Source organism: Colobus angolensis, unplaced genomic scaffold (genome assembly GCF_000951035.1).
Source record: "Colobus angolensis palliatus isolate OR3802 unplaced genomic scaffold, Cang.pa_1.0 Scaffold20, whole genome shotgun sequence".
Classification (NCBI taxonomy): Eukaryota; Metazoa; Chordata; class Mammalia; order Primates; family Cercopithecidae; genus Colobus; species Colobus angolensis.
Genome location: NW_012115155.1, coordinates 399234 through 424861, shown reverse-complemented (window position 1 = coordinate 424861; position 25628 = coordinate 399234).

The window sequence follows — 25628 nt, the reverse complement described above, 5'->3', positions numbered from 1 at the left end:
ATTGGCAAAAAAAGTCATACAGATGTCTGAATGTGTATACAGGAGCGTTCAGAACAAAGGTCCAAAGATATGAGGGAAATTGTCCATTTAAATGCTTAAGTTCAACAAAGTATGGACAGTCATGTAGAAATTTGATTGCATAAAAATAGTGTGATCTAATGGCAATAGACTGAGAGGGAAAATCCAGCCAGGCCTGTCTGTCTAGGTTCTCTAGGCCTCTCTGAGCATGAATTCCTTCCTTCTGGGTATGGGGCGGAGTCCTCTCTGGAATGGGTCTCCTATGGCCCACAGTCAAACGAGGAGGTCAGATTATTTCTTTATGGCCAGTTTTTATACAGAAAGGTGAAGGGAAAATTGAGTAATATTTTTAGGTTTTTTTATGGCTGGCTTTGGGGAAGAAGTGTCCTGGTTTTCATGACCCATTCTGGGGAAAGAGGGATTCTAAGGCTAGCTTCGGGGAGGAACGGGATGGGAGGAGAGACAGGAGGGCAGGAGATCAGAGAAACATTTTTGCTGCTGAGGCCTTCATTTTAAGGTACTGTTTTCTGAGCCCCAACAGACCCATTTTATAGCTGTGCAAACGCGAGTAAGGAGAAGTAGGGACTCTCAGCTGGGAGGTGTGACCTTGGGTGGTGTGGCTCCAGGGTCTATGCCCCTCATCCTGTGTTCTGCCCACCTCCACCCACTCCGTGCTTTATGCTGTGCTGATTCAAGGAGGGAGATCAGGGTGAGCTGGAGCAGCTGAGGAAGGCTTGAAAGACCGGGGCTGAGAGGCACACAGGCACAGTTCAGGAAAGAAAACCAGTGAAAGCCAAGGCCTAGAGGGAAGGAGTGAGTGTGTGTCCCTTTTTTGAGCCTTTCCCGCAAGCGCTGAAGGTCAAGGACTAAAGCCTGTCTGTCCCACCTGATTTTTCTAAGGTGACCTAGCAAGTTAGTGGAGAAATCTTGACTCCTGGTACAGATTGGGGTGTGCCCCCCCAATCTGTCAGAGCTGCTTCCTGTCCACTGCCCCATCCAATTGTTCGAATATCACTTGTGTTATCAAATGGTAGAAAGTCAGATATCCGGACATTTCCTCTGGGTAATCTCACCCAACTCTCTCATTTTAGAGTTCCCAAATGCCCCTGTGCTGACACATCAGTCCCTGCTGTTTCCTTTGCCTGGAATGTTGTCTTCCCACATGCTGTCTACCTAGAAAACTCCTCACCCATTAAACCAACTCCTGGGACCCACAGCTCTGTGATCCCTTCCCTCTTCTGGCAGTGGAGGCGATGGCCCCTCCTCAGTCCCTCACTATCCTCGCTTGTGGCACTTGTCACACTGTAGTCACACTGTGGTGACTATTCTCCTGCCACCCCTTCTGGGCCCACAGGTGAGATGGTCCTCTCTCTGGATCTCCAGTGCCTGACATGGGATCTGGTCCTAAGCAGGTGCTGGAAACACATGCCTGCCAAAGGAAGAATGGAAAGAAGGAAGGAAGGAGTCGGGCATCCCACTTACAGAGTGGGGAGAACAGAGACAGAGCACCATGGTATGCCTTTGGGATGGGCTGAACAATGGCCACAGATACCCAGGTCCTAATCCCTGGAACCTCTGGACATTCCCCTCCATGGTGACAGAAACTTTGTAGATGTGATTGCATTAAGGATGTCAAGACAAGGAGGTGATCCTGACTTAGCCAAGTGGGTCCTAAATACGATCACAAATGTCCTTAGAAGAGAGAGGTAGAGAGACCCTGGGAACATAACAGGAGGAAGGAGATGTGATGATAGAAACAAGGGGAGCGAGCAAAGGCCATTAGTCCAGGAATTAGAGTAATCTGGAGAAGCCTGAAAAGACAAGAAACAGGGCCGGGCACGGTGGCTCACACTTTTAATCCCAGCACTTTGGGAAGCTGAGGCAGGTGGATCATGAGGTCAAGAGATCAAGACCATCCTGGCCAACATGGTGAACTCCCATCTCTGCTAAAAATACAAAAATTAGCTGGGCGTGGTGGCGCTCTCCTGTAGGAGAAGAATTGCTGAGGCAGGAGAATTGCTTGAGGCAGGAGAATCCCTTGAACTTGGGAGGCGGAGGTTGCAGTTAGCTGAGATGGTGCCACTGCACTCCAGTCTGGTGACAAAGTGAGCCTCTGTCTCAAATTAAAAAAAAGAAAAAGAAAGAAAGAAAGAAAAGAAAAGAAAAAAAGAAACAGACCAACCCCAAGAGCCTCCAGAGAAAGCACAGCCCTGCTGGCACCTTGATTTTAGCTCATGAAAACCCATTTCAGACTTCTGGCCTCCAGTACTGCAAGAGAATAAATGTGTGTTGTTGTAAGCCACCAAGTTTGTGGTAATTTGTTACAGCAGCAACAGGAAGCTAATACAATATTTTTTATTATACCCTCCGCATGATTAGTGCTGGGCTCCTAGAATACACACTGTAATCGCTCCCACATCTCACATCCTATGTCTGGCCTGAAAACCCTAGGAGCCATGTCCTGCCTTCTTCTTTGTGCACACTATTCCTTGTGGCCAGCTCTGGGTCACCTCTGGCTCATTTGCATATTGTAATCTGTCCCTGCTGAGATAGTCCTAAAAGAGTCAATTTTCCAGAGCCCGTGCAGGGGCTGAGGCGTCTCCTTCAGGCTTCTCATGGAACCAAAGTGCAGGGCCACAGAGTGCGAAGCAGGCCAGTTTGCTGCACTGCACTACCAGCAGGAATGCAAACCTCAAAACATGTAGCCGAGGCTCTCTGGGCTCGCTGGGAGTGCAGCTGGCCACCATAGGCATTTCTGCATGGAGGGCAAGCTGCAGCCAACGGCCAGTTCAAAAGGGAGAGGTTATTTTGTTATGGGACTAGCCTTATACAGAACTTAATAGGGGAGGCCATATGAAGGCCTCCAGAAAGCTCTACTTCTTCCAGGTCTCTCCCCAGTTCTGTTTATTCATGCAATAGATACTGATTGGACACCTCCGAGGCATTAGGCTAGGAATTAGAAATAATAGAAAAATAAAATTATAGTCTACTAGAAACCCAGGGTCTAGAAAGGGAGATACATATTGTGAGCATATCTTGCAAGCAAAATGACAAGACACACACACTTGTGCGCACACACACGAACACATGCATATATACATGTGCATATACATGCACAATGTGCACACACAAGGGGCTGAGGGCTTTAGGGGATAAAAGTACAAGGATTAATGGAATTCAAAGTAGAGAGAGGCTGATTTTGTCCTTAGTGTAGGGGACGTTTAAGTCACACGTCAAAGGGTGAAAAGCGCTTTCAAGGTGAAAACCAGAGATGCAGATTCACGGAGGGGAAGAGCATGTACAAAGGCACAAGAGGTGAAAGGCCACGACGTGTTTTGGAAAGGCCATGAAGTTCCATGTGGCCAAGATTCCAGAGCTCAGGTACGAGAAGGCCTGAGAGAAGATGGGACCCCATGTTAAAAGTCCTCTAAAAATGGGTTCATTTCCTGGCTTTTCCTTTTACTAGTGGTATAAATTTGGGCAAGTTGATTAATCTCTCTCTGTCTCCATTTCCCTATTAAATAAACATAATAATATCATTCACGTGTGGTATTGTTAGGCTATATGATTTTACATATGTACAGGGCTTAGCATATCGGGAGAACCCCACCCCCGATATTCAAATTCCTGCAACATTAGCACAGTTCCTGGCTAGTAAAAAGTGGTTGTTAAATGTTGGCTGTTATTCTCATGAAAGATTGTATACTTTGTCATGACAGAAATGATGCTCATTCTAGAGCTCTATTCTGTAACAGATGCTCTGCTGGATTCCTTACAGAGGACATCTCATTTAATCTTTGACTGTAAGAGGTTGGTGTCATTATTTCCATTTTTGTAGGTAAGGAAAATAAGACTGAGAGAGATCAAGGGTCTTGTCCAGGGTCACACAAATATGGCATGAAAAACTCTGAGCAGAAAATATTTCTCTCGTCAAATGAGTATGGTCACACCCCTTTGTGCACCATAAGACCATGCCCTGGATGGGGACCACAGGGACTTTCTAAGTAGAAAAGCAAAGTTTCAGATTTCTTTTTTTGAGAGAACCCCCTAAAAATACAACCAGATAACAAATATGAAAAACACTCAAATTACAGATAATCAAAGAAACACGATGCTATTTTTTAAAAGAAAAATACCCAGTGCTAGTGAAGGTATGAAAGTATGATACATTAGGCAGTTTCATCTGTGATTTATGGAAAAGAAAGTCAGCACGACCCCTGTGCAAGATAATTTTGTGTTGTATTCTAACCTTTAAAATATCTGGATGTTTTAAATCTATCATGCTGCAGCTGAGACTTGATCCTTTGAAAAGAATTCAAAATTTGGGAGAGCTTTACGTGTAATAAATAAAAAGTAAGACTAATAATAATAACAAGGAAATTATGATACTACTGTATTATTGATGCTTTTGAAATAATCTTAAGTAAAAATAATCATGAAAAGCATTGGTTACGGTGAAGGCAGTACCATCTGAAACACATAAAAATACGTGCAGGGGAGCTTCCGGGTTGGCAAACACAGTAATGGGCTGGGAGTGTGACCTGCCCCAAAGGGAAAATGCTGCCCTTCCCTACTGTCCCCACTCTCTTCCCTTGCCCTATATATCTATTTCCTTTGGCTATTCCTGAGTTGCACTCTTTATCATAAACTGGAAAACATTTTTTAAAAAAATATGTGCATGAAAAAAGACCAGAAAGCATTACCTAAAACATTGACGGTGGTAGTTTTTGAGTAATCAGATTCTTTTCTTTTTCCCATTTTTTAGTGTTTTAAAGATATTCCATACCATACATATATTACCCTTATAACCAGAAATAAATAATTATCTCAAAGTGGAGAATAACTTTATAGCAGATGTTTACTTCTTTGCGCAAAGAGAATCATTTCCAAAAATGCTAACAAAATCTATAAAATTCCTGCATGTAAAGCAGATAAAAAGACAGCAGTTCTGGATCAAGTAGGCATGAGGATCCCCAAAGCTTTGTCCTTCAGCTGAATATCATGTCTGCAGAAGACAGAGGCATCCAGGGCAAAGTATAAAAACCAGTGGTAAGCCGAGCATGGTGGCACCCACCCACAGTCCCAGTAACTCAGGAGGCTGATGTGGGAGGATCACCTGAGCCTGGGAGGACAAGTCTGCAGTGAGCCGAGATCATGCTGCCACTGCACTCCAGTCTAGTCAACAGAGTGAGACACTGTCAAAAAAAAAAAAAAAAAAGCAGTAGTGAAGGCAGGTCCCCAGTTTTGTAGCCAGCTCATCCCCTTTCCAGGAAGGCTCAGGTGTCTGTTCCCATCTCTGGGGTCTTTGACTAAGGTGAGTGAGCTCCTTAGGCATGAACACCCACTGGGTGTACAGACCAGGACATAATTCAGCAGCTACAGAGCCAATGACCAGTGCCAGGAGCTACAGTGACATCCCCAGCAAGCAGCTACCTCATGGGGACATCACCCTGCCACCCACACACCAACTGTCCTCTAGGAGTCAGACACCGAATGTGCTTATAATGACCCTGAACTCACTGGTTGCAGCCCCAGGAGTTTAGGACTCTAACGCTATAGTAATCCTGGACCTGTGACTTCTGACTATGTTGCTGACTGCTGTAAGCTTCTGGCTGTGCAACTGGTTTTTGGTAACATCCCAAGGTTCAGATCAGCGGGGCTTTTGAAAACTCTAAATTTTATTCCAAAACCTGTTCGGAGACCTTTCCTGGCCTTTCTTTTTCATTCCGTTCCTTCACTGGTTGAATACTACTCCCTCCTTCTCTAAATGTCAGACAAACATTTTCACTCTAGGGGTACCACTTAGCTTGCAAGGAACAAAAATAAGATTGCTGCTTTTCTCACCACCCATTTGACTCATATTACAGTAAATGCTTTTCAAAACAGAATTAGTCAAGATAACAGTTTTCCTTCAGCAATAGCGTTTCCGCAGCAGGCCACGCATGAGGCCTGCTCAGCCTTGTGAATTTTCTATCAGTTCTGGGAGTTACACATTTTAACCCAAATAAATATATTTGGCTCAGTATCAAATGAAAAAAAAATCATCCTTAAGCTTTTCTTCCCTTTCTCTTTTTCTGCAGGAGCAAATTAACTCCACGTATATGCCCCACAAATTTGGGGCATTAGCTAGATGTAAAACTCCAAATTCCCTATACCCTAGGTGAATTTAATCTCAGGGAACTCAAATAATTAAACACAAATGGAGGTATTAACTTTGAGGCAAGTAGGAAGTTCAAAAATATTTAGCCAATCTGGGGATTGCAGATGCAACCTGCACCTGACACCAAGCTGCATAATGTCCCCAAAACTGATTCACTGTGCTCTTCCAATGGGCTGCCCTAAAGCCTGCCTGTCTTTTCCTACCAAGGGTTACAGTGGGCTTCATGGTACCAGTGGGCTTGGGGTAAACCCGTCCTTGGGACAAGAGAAACAAGTCAAAAATCACATCTTTCTTGGGAAGCCCAATTAAGTGAAACTATATTTAGAAACAAATATGCATTTTCTTCCTCTCACACTTTCAGTTGCTTCTTTACAGCATCAACTACCAGATGATCCTGAATACCACTCACCCATCCATCCTGTCTAATCCCTGCTGAAAAATTCTTCAGGATGTCCCAAAACTTACATAGTTGGTCTAGACTTCTTAGCCTGGAATTTGAGCCTTTACCTGATAACAAACCTTAACACTATGATAAAAGTAGCTGGCACTTACTAAAAGCATCTCCTGTGCCAGGTACTTTATCAATATTATCTTATGTAACGTTAACCTTGTAGAACCTCAGGAGGAAGATTTTTTGATCTTTGTTTTCCCAAGGGAGAAACAAATCTAATGTGGTGAATCACCTGACCTAGTGAGTGGTGGGGGCTGAACTTAAACCCAGGCTATCTGACTCCTGAATCTTCCCTTGTCACCTTTCAGCTGCTCGGTTGGAGCTTACGGAGGGACAGTTCAGGTTCCAGGCAGAGGAGCAGCAATCGGGGCATTCTTTCTTCTCCATCAGCCATGAGCGAGCACAGAGCACAATGCAAGTGAAAGGTAGTCTTTCATTTTATCAAGCAATGAGCATAATTAGGAAACAATGAGGAATGACAACTAATGATGAACCTCTTTTCTTCCTAATTAAAACTTAACGATTGTATTTCTTCTATTATTGCCCAGAGCAGCAGTGTATGGTGTGTGTTAACAAGATCCTCACTGGGCTCAAATGGGGGCTTGAGTTCTCATATGACTTGGCACAGTCCTGCCCACACATGCCAAGAATGTACTTGCTTTGCAGGTGGCTGCCCTTCTGCCCTCATGTCCTGGTGGCAAGAGGGAAAATAAACCTGGATGGGTAGAATGGGGTCAGATTGAGGAGAGTTTTGCTGGGAGAAATGATTGGTAAGTATGATAATTCCACAGACACAGGGGGAAAGGACAGGCTTTGGGGACGAAGCTGGGTGCAAATTTCAACTCAGCCAACTGCTTGTCATGTGACCTTGGACAAGCTCATTTGCCTCTAGGAGTCAGTTTCTTCATTGGCAAGTGGGAAGAAAGTGCCTCCAGTGGCACCGTTGCGAGCCTTCAATGAGACATGGGTGCCAGACATTCAACACGGCGAGCAGGGGAGTGTTATACACATCTGTCATACGTGGTTGCCCAAAACCTCTGGAACACTCCACTTGCATTCGGATTGTTCCCTGAATGTGAAACCTAGCTTCCCATCAGAGATTCCCCAGAACCACATTTTCCAGCTTCACTGCCGTTAGAAGGCAAATGTGACTTAATTTCATTGATCAGATGCCCCTGCAGTAAGCTTTGATTTGGAGCAGTTATGGGGAGGATGAGGTGGGGCGTGGCCCTCTATTTTGCTGGCAGAGGGTGGCAGCATGGCTGGAGAGGGGACAGCTAAAGTGCCAACTTCCTGGTGGCTGCAGAGGAGGCAGCTGCTTGGCGGGCCAGTTCTGCAGTGAGCACTGGGAGTTCCTCCTGAATGCCTTGCCTAGAATCTATTTCTTCTGTCCTCCTGGTAGTTCTGTGCATTTTCTCTACCTGTAAATATATCACTTTCTGCTAAAACTGGCCAGAGAGGTCTGTGTTACCTGCCATATACAGCCTGACCCATAGAGGGAGCGAACTGGCCACTTCATCTAAGTGCTGGCAGAGGTAAGTGTTGACACAATGACTCTGTCAAGAGGCTGCTGTGATAACTCAAGTAGGAAGGATGAGACCAGGGAACTCCAACAGGTACTTATTTCTAGGAGTCTACCACCTACATGTCCCCTGAATCTCCCTCTACTCTCCATCCCATTGACAGCCCCTTGGGCTGCATCCATAGTCCTTCCCCAAGACAGTCACAGGAGCCCTCAGCGAATCTGCCTGTCTCAGCATCATGTCCTCACCAGCAGCTAGGGTGAGCTTTCAAAAGCAGCAGTCATCTCACATCCCCTGCTTAAACATTTCCTGGAGCTTCCTTCATCTTTAGGACAAAGTCAGAATTTCTTATCGTGGCCTACTAGAAGCTTCATGAGCTGCAACCTCCTCCCCTCCCTCTCTCCCACCCACCTTCTCTTCTGACACAGTGTTTTAATCCATGCTTCACTTCTAGAAGATCCTCCCCTTCCCCTACTCCACAGGCTTTGAAGATCCTCAGTCAGTACCTCTACCTTTCCTCTTTTTGTGCCTGGTGAACTCCACTTCGCTTCCTCGGGCAGCCTTCACTGTCCCTGGGCTCGGCTAGGCGTGCTCAAGCACTCAATTCTCCCCTTTCATAGCTCCCAAGCTCCTTTTAGGGAGTGCTCATTTGGTGTCTGTCCACAGAAGACTAGCGCTCCCTGTCTATCGTGTATGATGTTCCCCACATGCTCTGAGTCTGGAGGGGGACACGACTCAGTTAGTGCACGGGATGTGATGAGTTTCACTTCAGAGCTAAAATAGTTTGGAAGTGAATGAACCTTCTCCACGATCATCCTCTACCCATCTACCAATGGAAGGAAAGGACGAGCAACTCTGGGGGTGGTAAGGCTCCAGGTGTAAGAAGCTTTGGCTCCCTGAATGCCTATGTTGAAGCCTGCCTGTCAAATACCCACACTGAATTGATACAACATAAGCCAAGAATAAACTTGTATTATATGAAAACACTGAGTATTTGGGTAGCCAGCTTTACTCTAACTAACACGGCCCTGCTAGAGTCTTGAGGAGAACATGGAGTCTGTCCTCTGCACAACTGCATTCTCAACACTGAGCACACTTCCTGACCCAGAGTAATGGCCCCACAAGCATGGGTTGCATGAATGACAGAGAAAGAAATCCACAGGCCAAAGGAACAGATAGCACTATAGCTGGGGAATGCAGGCATGGCAGAAACCAAACTAATTCAAATACTAGGAGGGTTTAAGAAGAGAAAGGGGCACGTCTGTTAGTGGGGCCCATCAAAGACAGTGAAAGGACAGCCGTGCTGGTGCATGAAATACAGGGCCAGAGAGGAGACAAGTTATCGCATTTTTCGTCCAGCCACCACTCACACGTCAAAGTCTCATTTCTTTCTCCCAACACGAGTTATACATCCAGGCGGAGTTCCTGGCATGATCCTCCAGAGAGAGGAAAACAGTGCACGTATTTTTCTCTCCATCATAAATACCTGAGTGACTTGATGGCTCAATTGAAAGCACTGAAGTGTAGGACAATTTCCTCTTTCAATGCCTGTATATACATCTGCTTATGTGTGTGTTTATAGTGTGCATATGTACGTGTAGAATGAAGCTCGGTTCAGTAAAACTAAACTGATCTCAAATATACAATGTGGTCACGTTTCCTGGAAGGGAAATAATAAACCCTTCTCAGGATTATAAAATTTTAGAGCTGGAAGGAACCTTAGAAACTATCCAATTCAGACCCCTCATTTTACAGTTGGGGAAACTGAGGCCAGGAAAGCCAAAAGCCTTGCTCCAGACTTAGCAGTTGCCCGGTACAGAGTCAGAGCTGGTCTCCAGCTTCCCACTACAGAGATCTTTCCACTTTCTTAGGGTGTAAGATTTTGCCTGTAAGCTAGGGAAGATTAATAAGGCTAGTATTCTTCTGCCTACTGTTGAAGGCTTTAGAGTTTAAAGGATGGTTCGCAAGTGACCTCAGGACCTGGCCATATAAGGGTCTGTCTCTACTGGTCAGCAGGATGTCCAGCAGCCACTGGTCTTGATCTTGTATCCACGTCCCAAGTGCCTTTGTTCTAGGTCCTTTCCCTGTGTCCCTCTAAATTGTGCTTAACCCCACTGTAAACCCTCATGGAAGATAATGGTTACCGTATCTTAAGCCCTGTGGTGTGTTCCAGAAACTGCGGCAAGTACTTTACATAAATTATTGCCCACAGTCCTAACCACAATACTGGCAGGTAGGTGTGCTGTGCCTGATTCTACAGCTGAGAATACGGAGGCTCAGAGAGTCTAAGTAATTTACACAAGATCACACAGTCAAGGGGACAGAGCCAGGATTTGAACTCTGGCCCATCTGGTGGCAGGGCCCATACTTCTACCTTGCCACAGTGACACTGCCTCTCCAGTAGAAGAACTGAGAATAAAACGAGGTTGAAAGAATAGATGCGGCCAGGCGCGGTGGCTCAAGCCTGTAATCCCAGCACTTTGGGAGGCCGAGACAGGCGGATCATGAGGTCAGGAGATTGAGACCATCCTGGCTAACACGGTGAAACCCCGTCTCTACTAAAAAAAATACAAAAAACTAGCTGGGCGTGGTGGTAGGCGCCTGTAGTCCCAGCTACTCGGGAGGCTGAGGCAGGAGAAAGGCGTGAACCCGGAAGGCGGAGCTTGCAGTGAGCTGAGATCCGGCCACTGCACTCCAGGCTGGGCGACAGAGCGAGACTCCGTATCAAAAAAAAAAAAAAAAAATAGATGCAAAAGTCATCCAGAACATGCCAAGACTAGGAGGTGTGCATTTTGGTGAGATGTCCTCATTCAGTGCTGACAAGACATCAGACACTTCTGCACATCCCTCCCCAGGTGGTGCATGAGCTCCAGTAGCTGCCTCTCCTACCTGCCTTCCGCATCTCCAACCTGGTGGGACTCTACCATTGGCAGATCCACCAGACCGGGCTAGCCGCAGAGACCATAATGTTCCCATGTGAAATGCTGAAACTGAGAATTTTTACATGGAGTTTACGATCAGCAGTTTTCCCTAGAAATCATCTATACATCTGCACCTTCCACCCAGGCCTTTTCTTCTCATGCTTCGTGCTACCTGAATGTGAAACGAGGTGGACTCATTTTAATTTCCTGCTACAGAATGCCTAGCACAGTGTCTAGGAAGAAAAGAGAGAGTGGTATATACATATACATGGTACATATATATGCATGTAGATGTAATGTTTTCTCCCTATATATGTCATCTATATGAAATGAATAATATATATTTAATTACTTATTTCAATGTTGTCTAGAAAAAAATAATTTTCAAAACACCAGTAGGCTAGAGAAGTCCTTGTTCTCTTCCCACCATGATTTTTAGTCCCAGGCAGCAGAAATCTTAGGTCAAATAGGAGCTTTGTCTTCCCAAGGCCCATAATGCTTACAATTCTGAAGCTTTTGTCCCTTGAGGAATGACTCCTCTCCTGCAGGCTCCCCATAAACCCAGTACCTTTGATTAAAGCTGACCTCCTCATCCAGACTTCTGTACTCCCAACTGACCCAACTTCTCTGGTTTTCCAGATTTTTGATGAGTGATGTTTGCATCTTGCAATCATCTGCACACATGTACTGAGATGTTGGCAGTCTTCCAAATAGCTTTTAGAGATCAGTAGGTTGCAAAAATATCATTTGGCTGGTAAACTGCTCACAGAACAAGCTACATTTCCCAGAGTGCTCTCCTTCAACCCTACCCATCACTATCCACCCCTGCCTCCTTTTTTTTTCTCCACCTCACTAGACACAATGACACCTAGCACCGGCTTGAAGAATGCATCTTTTTCTGCATGAGTATGCAGTGTACACACACACGCACGCACGTGTGCGCACACACACACACACACGCTGATTTCCATGCACTTCTAAGCAGAGGGAGAAGAACAGAGGTCACATTCATTTCTGTCTCCTGACCCTCATAGCTTTATTCAGGCCAAGGGAAAACAAAAGAGAGAATACTCAGGAATTTTTTTTAACCCTAGTCAAGTGTTTGTGGCCTCCACAGCTGCACATGTCACTGGTGAGAACATGCGTTGGGATCCTCAGAAGGTTGTTAGGAAGAATGAATGAATGATCACGTAGAAAGCAGCCTGAACACACGGTACTGCTTAGATGCTTCCTCCTCCAGGCACACTGCCGATGCACAACAAGTGGGCTCTGGACCCTAAGTCTGACTTGCCCAGAAAGCATATAATGCAGGCAGCCTAACCCCATGCAGGAGAAATATCTCAGTGACAGGAGCTCCACGGTTCATACCCTGAAAGCACCTTTAATGCCTGATGCTTATACAAACAGCCACCATTTATTGAGTGATATCTACTCATGCAAGGTAAGGTGCCAGGAGCTTTGTACACATTATTTCTCAGCTTCCCAAACCTCTAAGGTTGCATTATTGTCTTCATATCATATTAGTAGTGAGGAAACTCAGGCTCAAAGAGTTAAAAAAAAAAAAACTAAGTAGTCAGGATCTTGAAGGTGGGATTCAAATCTCTGTGACTGGGCTCCCAAATTCCATTCTTTCCCCTACACCATGTACATCACCACCCTCCCCTCAATGACAATGCTGAACACCACAGGTGAAATCCAACCCACTAATAAGGTTAACGACTCCCATTATCTAAAACAAGAGAGAAAAGCCATTCTTTTATGTATTCAACCAATACTGGTTGGACTCTATTGGAATTTAAAGAAAAAGAAGTCCTTTCCCACAAAGAGAGCATCATCATTGAAATGCATTGTCCGAAATACATGAAAACTAAATAGCCAGTGCTAGGATGCCGTGGATTGTCATGCCTTCCTAGACTTACATGGGCCCTTACAGCTTATCTCCAGGACCCTGGTAGTAAAGATGAAGAAATTGGGGTCCTGCATGGGCAAACATTTGCCCCATCGTGCAGTGTTAAAGCCAGGTTCCAACCAGAACTTTGGTGTCTAATATTCTATCCCTAGCTCTCTCTCCAAAGATTTTAAGAAAGGCAGCCTCACAAAGCAGTGGTAGATGAGTAAGCAGTTCTCCTGCTGAGGGATAAGTGGCCAGCTAGCTCTGGTTTTTAATATGGACTGAGGTCCGCTGGCTGCCGTGAGCAAGAGTGCACAATGAGGGCAGAGAGTAGCGTATATGGTCACACATACCTTACTGACCACAGCACAGCCTACTGATGAGGTCAGCACAGCCTACTGACGAGGTCACAGGGGAACCCAGAGGAAAATAAATATCGCTGTGTTAGAGAAAAAATTATAAAAACCAGACACCTTACTCACACTATAAATGTCATATCATGTTGGTGCCTAATCAACACTTTGAAGCATTAGCATTGTTTTAATCATTCTTCTATTGGAGAACAAATGTTGCATATATAATTACACTGCTGTATTGTACTGTACAAATAACCATGTAATGACATCGTTGGAATTTCTTGGTTCTTCATGGTAATGCCAAGTATAATTACCATGTAATCTGCCGAGAGCAAACAAGGTTGTAATTATTCCATAATCCAATCTAATTATGGGGCAACTGGATGGTTGTTTGTGTTCAGGAGGAAAATATACATGCAAAGAGGAGAAAAGGAAATACATTCTCCCCAACCGAGTGTAGAGTAAGTCGGGGGCTTGGAGATGGTTTTTTATACTATCATCTGCTTAGATGATGAAATACTTGCTTGTTGGACTGTTAGTGTTTGAGGCCCATCATCTTGAATGCTGACTCTGGATTTACTGGGTGAAAGGCTGCAGGAGCAAGTCAGAGAGGGAACAGAGGTGACAGATGTGGACAGAGCCTTGGGAGTCAAGCACTTGTCCATTGGAATCAGGAGGATGGAGAGAGGCCGGCCCTCATGAAAACCTCTCTTCCACAAGCCTTCCCTGTACCTCTGACACATACCTGGGACAGCAACAGAAAAATGAATATGTTCCCACTCAATTCAGCTAAATTAACCAACCATGCCTTGTTTCTCCTGCTGTAGGCCTTTGATGGTGGACGCAAGACTGGGTCTGGGTCTCACAGAGGCTTAGAAGACAGAGAGGAAGAGAATGCAGGAAAATGGGAGCAGGCGTTGGCAAGATGTGCACTATGTGTAGGTTGGTGGGAACTTCATTAGTTTCCCAGGGTTGCTGTAACAAAGTACCACAAACTGGGTGGCTTGAAACAACAGAAGTGTATTGTCACACAGTTCTGGAAGCTACAAATCTAAACCCAAGGCATCCGCAGAGCCACTCTCCCTAGTGAAGCTATAGTTAAGTTATCTCCCTCCCTCTCACTAGCTTCTGGTGTTTGCTGGCAATTTTTGGCCTTCCTTAGCTTGCAGCTGCCTCACTCCAATCTCAGTCTCTGTCTTCCCATGGCATTCTTCCTGTGTGTCTCTGTCTCTTCACATGGCATTCTTTTTATAACGACGTAAGTCAGTTTGGATTAGGGACCCTCTCTACTCCAGTATGACCTCATCTTAGCTAATAACATCTGCAATGACCCTATTTCCAAATAAGATCATGTTCTGAGGTACTGCGGGTTAGGACTTCAACTTATCTTTGAGGAGAGAAGACACAACTCAATGCATAATAGGGACCATTGATTTATACATGTGTTTGGCACACAGTTATTAAGCATCTGCTATGTGACTTATATATGATTATTGCCTTGCTTTTCTTTCCTCAATTGAACACTTACTAGTTGTGTCACAAGCAGTATCTCATTTACATCTTTTACAATTTTATGATGTTGGTGCTACCATTGTTTTCATTTTACACATGAGGAGGCTGAGACTTAGGTTGGATAACTCAAGATGGGGCTGGGATCTTAGTCCAGGCTTTCAGACCCCAAGACCTGCACTCTGGCTTCATGCCTGGCTTTGCCAGTCCTCTGTGTTAGCAAGATACAGAGAGACAGGAGCCAGGGGGCCTGAAGAGAGTCCTCTGACTGAGGTCAGTAGAAGGCCACCATCCCAGAGCAGCCTGTAATAGGGCTCAGAAGGGAGCACTGCAATGCGGACAAGGAGGTCTCTGAAACTGGGCATCCAGGAAGGAGTTAAGATGGGAAGATGGAGAGTGTGGTTAAGTGTTAGGATGGAAGGACAGGGGATAGGCATAGTTTCAACACAAGAGAGCCCATCCCACCAAGTGCTTCCAGGACCATTCGTTGGCTTGCTCCTACCAATGGCAGCTTTTGCTCCGCACCATCTTGCAAAGGCTCCTCTACAGATGGGGCACACCGTGTCCTCGTCCCTCCACAGATGTGGTGTCCAACTGCGGCCCCCTTCTAAGGTGGTCAGGGAGTGGAGGGTCCACCCATCCCACTACCTTTCCCTTCTCACTTTAAGGCCTGCCTGTGAGCCATATGGTCACCTGGCCTCAGAAACTTGCTTCCTTTCTTGAAGTACTGAAAGTTTTCAGAGAAAATTACAGTTACACAGTCTTAAAACAGATAGTAAACTCTTTATTTAGGGACTAATCTTGTCAGACTCATTGACCCTGGTGTTGGCTGCCTTTCTAACCTGATATCAGTTAATCTCCACTGGCCAGAAGTTAATCCCTTCAAGAACGAGATGAAAAGCGGTTTTGGGAGGCAATATTTAAAGGCCTACACACAATAACACACCTCTGACCCTGCAGTTCCAGAGCTGCCTCTGCATTTCTATTTCTGGAAAGGGTTCAAAAACCTGTTCGTGTGAATGGATGTGAAGGACTTTTTATGGCTGATCTTGCAAGATAATACTTTTTGTGAATAATGTAGAAGTGTTTATACTTTAAGGCAGAAGGCACATGGCCTAAGTATGTGTGTTTATCAAATATGGCACAGATGAAGGCAGACTGCAACCAGTGTGGGGAGTTTGGAGGCTGCAAAAATGCCACAGACATTCTCTAGTTGTCAAATATCAGAGTAAGGGGTGAAAACAAGCCTTCATGGGAATCCTCTAGAAAAATTGATATTTGTAATCAGTTACTACATTCTGGGCATTGGACCCATTTGAACTGCACTGTGAGGTTTGATGAGAAATATATCGCCTCACCTTCCTCACACTCATAACAACCCACCATGGTATTAACAGCATTATTTCACGGAAAAAGAAACTGAAGCTCAGAGAGGTTAAGTAACTTACTAAAAGTCACACAGTTACTAAGTCATAGAGGCTGAGGTGAAAAACTCCATGTGATTCTCAGGCATAGGGTCTTTCATTGCCCCTTGGAAGCCACAGACTTAGAGAACAAAGACAAATACTGTATACCTCCCAGGCCTGGGATGACTGTCTTGTATGGCCAGGTGGCCTGTGCTTCTTTCACCTCTCAGTGTTCAGCTTGGACCCCTCTGCTTTCAGGAAGATTTTCTGGACTACATAAGACAAAAGAAGAAGCTCATCGAATTAAAACGTCAGAGCTCATACAAATCTTATAGCTTATCTCAGTCACTGGTTTCAACTGTGTTCTGAGAAGTCCTAGAGGTTCACTCTGGAGTTACTAGGGAAGGGGGCTAGGAATGAGTGAAGGCAGACTCAGAGGGTGGGAATTCACACCCCCACACAATGCTGCAGCACTTTACAAGCTACTTGCTACACATTTACACTTGACATGTTAGACTTCTTTTATAACCTTTTATTTGAAGGAGGGCACTGTAGCTAAGATAAAAATAATGATAATATGCTAAAGCTGGACATGCTCCCTTATTGTACATTATTCTCCTTTTATAGAGAGGGAAACAGAAATGCAGAGAAGGTAAGTTCCTTACTCAAGGTCACAGAACTAGAACTGGAACCCAGGTCTCTGAGCTCCAATCTAATATTATTGCTAATAATCCATTTTTCTTCCTGACTCTCAGATCCAGCCAGATCCTGACACTGTAAAACATTAGCAGATATATGCACATGTATATAGGTATATGGCATGAAAAATACATAAGTATGTCATAGAGTTGTATGTATTTAACCAGCTCCTATGAACTAGACTGTAAATTCATTGAGGGCTTGAACCATACCATTTTTAGAGCTCATGACTCTCATTTTCCATGACTCCTTAGCTATTCTCAAGCGAGGACCATTTCTTGTGAGATGGTGAGATGATGACTTTCCTAATGTCTAGCAGAATGCTTGGCATATAGTAGATCCTTAATAAATGTTTACAGACTGAGTAAACAACTCTGAGAACCGGTTTTAAAGTCTCTACTTACGTACCTCCAATGACAATAAACTTACTACCTGTGAAACAACCCACGCTATCCTTTAGTACCTCCAGGTGTTACACTGAGTCAAAATTTATCTCCCAGTATATTCAACACCAGTTGGGTCTGGTCTACTCCTTTGGATCCAAGCTGAATCCCCTTCCACTAAAAGCATGGCATATATTTTGAAAGAGATATCAGGTACCTTCCACACTTAATCCTCTCTCTCGCTCTCTCTCTCTCTCACACACACACACACACACACAGGTGTGTGTGTGTGTGTATGTAACTTATAAATCCTTTATTTGTTTCTCCTTCTGTCATTCTTCGTACAGCCATTGGTGTAATGACTAAGTACTCTGTCTATATTCAGATCTGGAGTCAAATCCCTTTGTATCATGCATATGTGTGTGTGCACACACGCGCACGCGCACACACACACACACAGACACACCTCTTATTCCTGTTTGTTTCCCCTGGTGAGTTCTGTGATTTGCCCACCCCAAGATTCTGTTTTGCTTGGAGATCCTGTTAAATCCCTAATTCAGGAATATCACAGTAGGTTCTAAAAGAGGCAGTATTTTTCCTACTTAATGACAACTCCAGAAATAAGTGATGGAAACATAGCCAGAGTTAATGCACAAATTTTAAAAGACATAACAATATTATCAACTAATTTATGCCAATATATTTGAACAATTGAAGAAATGAACATATTTCTAGAAAAATAGAATGCTCCAAATCTAACATATGTAGCATGCTTGAGTAGCCTGATAATAAATATAGGTATCAAAGCAATGATTAACCACTTCACACACAGTTCCCCATACAGAGAACGTCAAAGAGTCTTACTACTATTTACTACGTAAATGCAAAAAAAAAAAAAAAAAAAAATTATTCTAATGATATACAAGGTCTCCCAGAGAATTTCTCAATTCATTCTATGGGACCATTATTGCCTTAATATAAGGAAAAGGATAATATAAAAAAGAAAAATTACAAGTTTAATTTATAAATATCAATACAAGTATGTTTTTAAAGTATAAACATTTCAAATCTAATGCTGTATAAAACTGATATATGGGAGAACATTGGAAACATCCCCTTTAAAATTGGAAACAACACAAGGGTGCCCACTTCTAAGTCTATTTCATTTTGATGCAAGACACAGAGAGAGCATATTATAGGACTTGAAATACATTAAGGTTTTGAATAAAAGTGTAAAACTGTCTTTATTTAAAGACATGATTAACTGCATAGAAAAATCCTACGGAATCAGTGCAAAACCTGGAATTACCAAATTAACTTAGGAAGGTTGTGGGAAATAAAGCCAATACACAAAACCAAATTACATTTCTATATACAATGAACATTTGGAAAATAAAAATTTAAAAATAATGCCACTTAAATAGCATACACAGATACTTAGAATTAAAATCAATAAAAAAAGCAAGACCTTTAGACTAAAAACGATTTCTTTTATTGCTGAAAGAAATAAAAGAAGAATATACTATGTTCATGGATTGGACATCTCAGTAATGTTAATGTTTTCATTCTCCCCGAATTCATCTATAAGGCAAAATGCAAATTAAAATCCCAGCAGGTTTCTTTTTAGAAATTGGTAAGCTGACTCTAAAATTTGTATAAAAATATGAAGGAGCTAGAAATGCCAAAACAATTTTGAAAAAAAGACAAACATTCTATTTTTTTAATGGACAAAATATTTAAACAGATACTTCCAAAGAAGATATAGAAATGTTCAACGACTGCATAAAAAGATAATCAACATCATTAGCCATAAGGGAAAAGAAAATTAAAATCATAATTAGACATCATTTCACATTCACTGGAATGACTGGAAGTGAAAAGGCAGATAAAAGGCAAAAGTAATCTATAGTGTAATTTTATAGCACTAGGGGTGAGAAGATTGGCTGTAAAGGGGCATACACCAACTTTTAGGATGATGAAAATGCTCTATGCCCTAATTATGATGGGTAGCAACGTGGGTGTACCCATCTGTGAAAATTCATCAAACTGTCCACTTAAAAGGATGCATTTTATTGTTGGTAAACTACACTGCATGGTTTAAAAAATGACCATACCAAGAGTTGAAGAGGATGTATTATAACTGAAACACTTCATATGTTGCTGGTGGGAATATAAAATGGCATAACAACTTTGGAAAACCAATGATTTATTGTTTGGTTGTTTTTTATAAAGTTAAACACAGACTTAACTCTCTGATCCAGCAATGCCATTCCCAAGTATTTTCCCACAGGAGTTGAAGATAAATGTCCTCAAAAATATTTATTCCAAATTGGAAACAATCCAAATGATTGTCAACAGATGAATGGATACACAAATTTTAATATATTCATTCAATGGAATACTCCTCAGCAATAAAAATGTGCAAACAAACAGCAAATAAACAGAATCACAATTTAATCTCACAATGTTGAATGAAAGAAGCCAAAAACAAAAGAGTACATATTATATGATTCCATTTATGTAAAGTTTTAGAACTGGCCAAATATTTATGGTGATAGAAATCAGATTAGCAAATGCCTTAGGCAGGAGCAAAGGATAATTAGATGCAAATGAGGAGGAAACTTCCCAGTGTGATAGGGAATATTCTATAACTTGATTGGAGTGGCAATGATATAGGTGTCTTCATTTGTCAAAACTATACATATAAAACGTGTCTGTTATTGTGTGTGAGGTATACCTCAAAGAAAGTTGAATAAAAATACATTGAAAAGTAGAAAAAAATACTATCATTATTTGAAAGTATTAAAAAGAGATCTATGGGAAAATAATTAGAAATAATATAAAATATTTTCAAGTTGACTAGATATTAGATCAATTTTCAAAAGTTAATTTCATTTCTATACATCACAAATAATTTTAAAATATAGCACTTTTTTTTTAAAAGAAGACGGTTTACAAGAACAACGAGACCTTTGAAGTGGCTGGGATTTATCTTAACCAAGGATGTGCAAGACCCATACACAGAAAATTATCAAACTTTACAGTGAGGAGACATTAAAGAAGATGTCAATAAATGGAGGGCAATTCCATGTTTGTGAACAGGAAGACTTCACACTGTGAAAATGTCAAATATTCCCCAAATGATCAATAATTTAATGTAATTGCAATCAAATTCCCAACAGGTTTTTTTATTTTTATTTTTTTTTTGGAACATGACAAGGTGGTTCTAAAATAAAAGTACACTAGGACAAAAACAAGAATAAGAGGGAGGAGGTACTTACTATAAAAAATATCAAAGCATGGTATAAAGCCAGGGTAATCAAGAGAACATGGTATTGGAAGAGGATAGACTAACTGACCAAAGGTATAGAAAAGAGAGCCCTGTAAGATCTAACATGGAAAGGCAGGAATGGAGGGACCATTCAATGATTAGAAATGGGCGATGTGGTCATCCTTACTATGAGGAAACAAATGGAATCCCTACGCCATAACACTCACAAAAATTGCCTTGAGATGATTTACAGACTTAAGTGACAAAATATGATCTAAAAGTTTTAGATAGGTGAATATCCTCTTGGGAGTAGAGGAAGGATTTCTTAGACAAGACACAGAAATTATAAACTTCAAAAGGAAACAAATAAGTCTGACTACATTCAAAGAAAACATTTCAATTCATCAAAAGTGACTTTTAGAAGAGTAAAGATAAGCCACTAGCTGAGAGAAGATATTTGCAACATATTTAACTAACAAAGGATTTTGTTAGTTAAAATATAACTGATATAAATATGTCAATATATAATATATTAATAACTAATGCTAATAATACATAAATAAATTGATGTATTATTTATATAAATATAGTTATATAAATATAATTTGTGTTATATAAATGTAAATATAAAGAATTTTAAAATATTAAGAAAAAAACAAGTAATCCAATAGAAAAATGAGCAAAGTATAAACATTTTACAGAAAAAAAAAGGTGGACGACCAACATATGACCAAATAGACAACCTCATCTGCAACCAGTGAGATGCAAATGAAAACCACAGCTGGCAAAACCCGAGACTGAAACCATCACAGGCTGGATGGACAGGATCTCTGGAGCACAGCAGATGGAAGCGGGGGTTGGTATTATCCTGCACAATTTAATACTCCCACACTTTATGAACCAGTAGTTCCTCTCCTGGACACAAAAGAGAAAAATCTGCACATGTGCCCAAAAGACGTGTTCAGAAATGTTCACAGCAACACCTGTTCGTAATAGCAAAAAAACCCGAACAACCTAATTAACATATAACATAGCAAGGGAAATGAATAAACCACAGCCACGTGTGACACTATGGATGCATATTTCTAACCAACATTGAGTGATGAAAAAGCAAGTCTGAAAATACCAGATTAAATATGATACCCTTTTTATTAACTGCAAAAAACAAGCATAATTGAGCATCTTTTTGTATGGCATACATACACATGTGAGATATACACACACACACACTTATATAGACATATAGATGTATATTTACATGTATCTATGTGTGTATATGTATATGTGGGTACATAGGTATATGTATATACATAAATACATCTATGGTAAAAGTATGTAAAATTAAGTGCACTCTGGGGTATTTGTTGTGGCATCCTGAGCTGAGGCCTGGAATCATTGTGAATTTGCAGGGGGGCATCCTTGTCCCGTCCCACCTCAACTGCCGGGTGGAATCCAGCTCACGTGAATACTCTTACCTTCTCATCTTCAGCCTCTATTCCCTGAGTGCCTCCATTTGCTTGGTCTCAGTGCTCTCTCCCCACCTTATGTCACCTCCAAGGCACACAATATCCAGGCATTAGACCTGCCTCCACTTTCTCTCTTGAACTGGGCTGGCTCCCTGGATGGCTTCATCACAGAGCCCTGCCCCCAGGGTCAGTCTTGCACCAGCTTTGCTCACCTCCCTCTGTGGGGCTGTAGACCTACCATTGCTTACATCCCTACCATCCAACACACTAATACTGTCCCTGAAGAGGAATTAAAGGCTGGTAGAGAGGAAAGGGCCAAGAGGAAAAGACCAGATAAGGTCTCGATTATCTCCCCTGACAAGTGGGTATCTCCCATTTTCCCAAGGCCAGATTTATGGCAGACCTTGTTCTCCATCTTCAGCCATGTGTTTACCCACCAGAGTAGAGAAAATGTGGTATGACAGTCAGAGTCTTGCCTTATGCCTGGAAGATAAGTACCTTTCAAATGGCAGCTTGTCTGGTTCCCTGTGCCCATTAGGTTTAAAGGATTAGAGGGTTCTGACACCCCTGTCCTCAGAGCTAAACTCTCCACAAATAACAATTTCAGCACAAAGCGGGAAGAAAGCAGTGATGAGAGAGAGGAAAGCAATGGATTGCCTCTGTATTCGCTTGACCTGAATTAGTTTTCAGGCCCTCACGCTGAGATTACTCTTTTGTTTCTGAGCCTTTGGGTTTGAATGGAGCTCTCTCTCTTAAATCTCACTAGGGACTGGAGAGGGAAGAATGAAACAAACATCAATGGCAGGGTTGATAATCCTACAACCATTGACTTGAAGAGCCGGCCAACAGGACCACGGCTGCCTAATCTGCTGTGTCAATGCATATTCTTAGCAGCCCTTAATTGATGGATTATTGACAGGGAGAGCAGGGTGAGTGCTGAGAGTCTGCGGTGTGTGGGCCTATTTGAGGAAACTTAATCTGCAAACGAGAGACAGGGTGGAATGTGATGGCTCCTCTAAAGTCCTTATCTGACACTGGGTCAGGCCCAGGAGAACCAGCCTCAGGAGGACAAGCCCTAGCCCTGGCTTTCTCCCTGTCCAATTGGTCCAGGCCTTTCAAGGGCAAGCATCCGTAGGCTCCTCCCAGGTCTATCCTCAGGCTTGCTGCCTAGGCTGCAGCCTAAACTGTGGCTCACAGGATTTTATGTCTGAAATTATACCCTAGCTGGCGGGAGTGAGAGGAGGAAGGGGTGATGGAGAGAAAATCTTACTACTGAAATAATAATTACTATTTGTTAATCTGCTAAGGCCTACGAGCTGGTCTCCAGCTAAGGGCCAAGAGCAGTGGCCTACCTGCTGGGTGGGTAAGACCAGCCCTCCGCATTTACATGGCCCGGCTCTGGGAACCTGAGAAGACTAAGGAAGAGGAAGAGGCACATTCTGAAGGAAGAGACACATCAAAGAGCCCCACTTAACGATGGATGGGAGAATATGCCTCAGAGAATCTCTGGGTGCCAGTCATGGATGGAAACTCCAAAGAGGATGGGCTGATGGGATAATGTGGCACATTTACAAGTGGACATAGGAATGAGAAACAGTAAATTCTGTGTAATTTTCTAAATGACCTGGAGCCCAGCCTTTGTTTAATTCTGCCTTCAGGATGACTTTTGGTTTAGATACTCAGGTCTTCCTCCTCCCTTCCTAAACTGCAAATGGGCAGACATCTGACATTTCTGTGTCCTTCAGATTATAGTTTATCAAGAATCAGGGTCCACAGAAGCACTGACACCTCATGAGGGGCTAATTTTCTAGTGACAGGGGTCAGCAAAGCAGACTCCTCCTCCAGCTCGACGGATCTTCACAGAGATGAATTAAATCATAAATAAGCTTGAAGGAGCTCCATTCAAACCCAAAGACCCCTCGTCCTCTTGAGACTCAGGGGTAAGGAAGGCAGAAAAACTGGAGCCAAGAATGGGGTAAGGGTCAGTTCCTTCCCACTGTAGTTGAGCAGGCCTCATGCTGACAAGATATCTGAGAATGTCTCAGTCTCTGAATAAGAACATGCCCCTTCTTTCCATCTCCAGTGGTCCCAGGCAGCCAGACTAGAGTTATAGGCATGCCCTGCTTCTCTGGAAATGAACTGAGGGCACAGGGTTTGAGTCTCCCTCAACCACATCAAGGTGGTTAGACATTTGGGGGTTAGGGGATCCTTGTGAAAACAGCATATCAAAAATTTAAAATACGCAACTAAAACCCTCTTCCATTTCAAACAGTGTTGGCAACCAAAGTCAGTCTACTCTACTGTGTGGCTTTGCATTGGCCAATTTTGTAGCTAGGGACTGTGGCCTTTCATGACTCTGAGAGGACAGTGTAGTGTGGTGTGGTGGCCAAAGAGGGTCTTTCTTGTTGGAAAATCCTGCTCACTTGGAAAGGACAAAGATGGGGACGACTCCAGCCATATGCAACTGGGGACACATTAGCCTACAAGGATGTCCTTGCTGAGCTGTGTGACTCTGTTGGGATTAACAGTAAGGAACCGGCATGCCAGCCCTTGGTCTTATGATAAGCTTGGGAACTTGCAATAATTTTCCAGTTTAGGGCAAAGTCACTCTGAGAGATGGAGACTGAGAGCCAACTATTGTGCAACTTAAGGTAACACTTAAGCTCATGTTTCCTGTCTAATAAATTGGGAATACATTCACAGCATTGTTAAGAGGGTAGTTCATCAATGGTTAATAAGTTGTAAAGTGTTTCATAAATAGCAAAGAGATTTCTTATAGTGAAACCTTAGGACTCTAACAAACACATTTAGGAAAAGGAAAAAACAATGAAGGCTTCATAAAGGTAGGTGACATTTCTGGTTTTCTCCCTATGGTATCTGTAGTGTCTGGTACCGAAATGTATGCAATTAACTTTTTGTTGAATGAATGAGTAGATTCAGCAGCAGCAGCAGCAAGTGGCCCACAGTACATGGACTACCTCTCATTTGTGGTCTTTGGTGCCAGATGTTTTTCTTTTCCTTTCCCTCTGCCAATCAGGCTACATTTAATCCCTGAAGATTTGACTGCTGCCAGTATCCTTCTGGAAACTTCCATTACAAACAAATGGTTCCTCTAAATGCCACCATTTTTCTGAAAACTGTGGAGTTTCAGGAAGATAAGAGACAAACCTGGAAAGTTGGTCTTTGGCAGGAACAAACCCAATAATCTTCCAGGAAATTCCAGCAGACAATTTCCTATGGCTATTGCCCTTGCCTGAGCCAAGTGTGAAGAAGTCCTTGCCTTGGTCTCCCTCCCTGTCTGCTGTACCAGCCCCAAGAGCACCCTGTCTTAACCTTACCACTGGTATTCTGGAATTAATCAGAACAGACTTAAAGGAAGAGGACTTGGCTCACGCCTGTAATCCCAGCACTTTGGGAGGCCAAGGCAGGCGGATCACAAGGTCAGGAATTCAAGACCATCCTGGCTAACACGGAGAAACCCCGTCTCTACCAAAAATACAAAACATTAGCCAGGTATGGTAGCACACACCTGTAATCCCAACTACTCAGGAGGCTGAGGCAAGAGAATCACTTG